This window comes from Cebus imitator, unplaced genomic scaffold (genome assembly GCF_001604975.1).
Source record: "Cebus imitator isolate Cc_AM_T3 unplaced genomic scaffold, Cebus_imitator-1.0 Scaffold12, whole genome shotgun sequence".
NCBI classification, from domain to species: Eukaryota; Metazoa; Chordata; class Mammalia; order Primates; family Cebidae; genus Cebus; species Cebus imitator.
Window position 1 is genome coordinate 3,146,203 of NW_016107327.1, and position 3,629 is coordinate 3,149,831.

A 3,629-nucleotide genomic window follows, 5' to 3' on the forward strand; every position below is an offset into this window, starting at 1 on the left:
ATGCCCAGGATGGAGTGCAGCAGTGCCATCTCGGCTCACTACAACCTCCGCCTCCTGGGTTCAAGGGATTCTCCTATCTCAGCCTCCCAAGTAGCTGGGATTACAGGCTTCCACCCTCATGCCTGGCTGATTTTAGTATTTTTAGTAGAGACGGGGTTTCATCATGTTGGCAAGGCTGGTCTCGAACTCCTGATCTCACGTGATCCTCCCACCTCAGCCTCCCAGAGTGCTGGAAACACAGCCATGAGGCAGTTCACCCAGGCTTAAATAACATTTTAAAATAACTTTTGAAGGTCAGGTGTAGTGGCTCACATCTATAATCAGAACACTTTGGGAGGCTGAGGCAGGCGGGTCACCTGAGATCAGCCTGGGCAACATGCCGAAACCCAGTCTCTACAAAAAAATACAAAAAATAGCCAGGTGGGATGGTAAATGTAGTCTCAACTATTTGGGAGGCTGAGGTGGGTGGATTGTTTGAGCCCGCAAGGCAGAGGTTGCAGTAAGCCCAGATCGGGCCACTGCACTCCAGCCAGGATGACAGAGTGAGAACCCATCTGAAATAATGGTAAAAGAATGCTAAAGCTTTATTAAAAGAATGCTAAAACTTTATTAGTATTTTTTTAAAAGAATGCTAAAACTTCATTATTATTTTAATACAAACACATATACATTATTTGAACACAGAGCTATCTCAAAATTGCTGATCAGCTTTCATGACTAAGGTTATATTGAGTACATACCACATACCTAAATTATCTCATTTCTAACTCACAACATAAAGTGAAGTAGAAACTATTAAATCCCTGTTGCATTAATGAAAAAACTGATGCTAAGAGAGTGGAAGTAACTGGCTTAAGTTCAATAAGTAAGTTGCCTGTATTTAATCGAAAGTCTTTCTGACTTCGTTGCCCAATATTTTAAACACAGGAGAGACTGCCCATTAAAAATACAAATTCACAAAATGATTGCAATTTGATATTTTTAACTTATTGTTTGGTATTTTATGGATTCCACATCTGGATAATCCTATCATCTGTCAGGAAAAATTATCTGTAATTTTATCAATCAGAATTTGGCAGTTAACTAAGATAACATTATGTAAATAGCAAACATTTAGCAATCAAAGTACTAAATAAAATATAAGAACCTAAAATAGAATTAAGAAAGTGTATTTTGAGTTTCAAGGTAGAGCCTTGGATCACGAGAAACTCAGATTATATTTTGATTCTTCAGTGAAGCATTTAAAAGAATGCATTAAATAATATTATTAGGAAATAAACATAAAGTTATTTATTTTACTATGTGTAAGCTCTCATAAAGCAAATGTCTATTTTTCCCTAGACAGTATACTGTCTTCTTTTCTCATCCACCTTCTGAACCATACCTTATTCAGCATCTTTTTGACAAAAATTACTATGCTGTTAGTTCTTACTCTCAGTTTCTTCACTGCCAAAGATATTCTATAAATCATAGTAGAAGCCAGATTTATTAATTTGTACAATACTGCATAGAAGAACTTTGAATCCAGAAAGCAACTCACCAGCTGTGTGATGTTGGGTATTCACCTCCCAGTACATATCATGTGTTTATTTGGCCCACGCTCTGAGATCCTGTTGCCCACACTGCTCTCTGCAGCATCGAGGACCCAACCCTAAGCCTGGGCCATTGCCTGCCCCCCTTGGTCTGGAACTAAGGCACCCCATGCAAAATATTAATTCATGTTCTGAGGAATCCACTTCTTTTTTTTTTTTTCAGAGTGCATAAAGGTGGGCTCCCAGGGGACCCACACAAGTAGGAGGATGTAAAGTCCCCAAGCACTGGAGACCCACACTATTTATTGAGTGTTTAAACAAAAAAGCATGTGCTCGGGGATGTGGTGGGTGAAAAGAAAGTGAAGCATCAAGCAGATGATCTATAGCAGTGGTGATTTGGCATTTCCTTTGAAGGTATAGAGCATGCTCTACTTAGATACCATCAGTAAACAGGTAGGGAAAAGGCTACAGCTAGAGCCAGCAAGTCTGACCACATTCTGGTGCTTCAAAGAGGTCTTCCTTGCTTTGAGCACGGAGCATGGCCTTCCATTAACTCCTATCCTGCGCCAGATAAGCAGGTCATGCATCAGCCCTTTTCTCAACATAATTCTTGGATTTGGTCTTTTAAGGTAATTTTTTAATATCTTGTAGGCAGTCTTTGCACCTTTTCATTCTTTCTTCTTTTTTCTCCTATGACTGTGTATTTTCTTTTTTTTTTTTTCCATTTATTTATTTTATTGCATTTTAGGTTTTGGGGTACATGTGAAGAACATGCAAGATTGTTGGTTAGGTACACACGTGGCAGTGTGATTTGCTGCCTTCCTCCCCATCACCTACATCTGGCATCTCTCCCCTTGCTATCTCTCCCCAACTCCCCACCCCCGACTGGGAATCCACTTCTATATGTGAGTCTTAAGCATTGTTTTGGAATGCATATATTTTTTGAGTGATAGTGGTGTTTCATTAAAAAAATTCATGTTATACAATTGCCAGTCATACTATTTACTTTATAAAATTATATGTAAATTATAAGATATTTTTAGGTTAAGCAGTCAAGAGAAGAGCCAGGCTTGAACTGTGACCTAGAGACCTTGCTTGAATGCACAGATTATTGTGTGATCAAATGAGTTATTTTGCCTGCCTTAGCAAGCAATCCAAGGTCCCTCATGATTGCTTTGACCTTACCTACTGAAATTGATTGTGAAAACAGCTAAAATTTTTCAGTCATTCTGCCTGCAACCTAGTTTATGACTTATTGCTGTAGTCATAAATGCTGTAGGTCCAAACAGTTCACAAATAATAAACTCTCCAGTAGCAAATATTTATGATGATCAGGTGGTGAGAATGTTTAGTCTCTGAGTGACCGTGCAGTATAGGACACCAGATAGAACACTGTTACGCAAATCTTAGAGAGATGGTTGAGAAAAATATACAGAAGACATGATCGCTGTACTTCCAAATCTCACAGTGTCATCCATTTAATAGTGAATTGTATCAGCACATTTTATCAAAGAGCGTAAAAACAATTTGTCTATCTTTGTGATATCATAATCCATGATTCCAAAGCTTCACCCATTACATTTATCTAAATTTTTAAAACGATAACATTAATGGCTGGAAGTCTTTTGCATTTTGAGTGTTTGTGTGTTTATACAGGGATTCACAAAATCATAAATGATGTGTGGTTGTACCATGTACACTTTTTGTGATTTTTGAAATTTTGAGTTGAAGAGTTCAATTTCTGCTTTTGTGTTTTTATCAGTCAACATTTATGTAAGGCCTGCTTTCACAATAGACTTTTAAGAGATTAAGCTTAAATAAATAAATAAAACAATAAATTTTATTCAGCTTTAATTAAAATTACTAACATTAATTCTGTGAGATAAGAGGCTAATGATAGTTACCTAGCAAAGATAAGTGAGCAATGAGGGTAGAGTCATAGTTTAAATGTTTAGGTTTTATTGATATACCAATTCTTGTGAGGTAAACATTTAGAGCAAACACATTTTTAAAAATAATAGTAATTCAAATATGGACTGAAATGCAGGCTCCAGTAGATTGCATTTGGCTAAGACTCACATGTTGATTGCACATCTA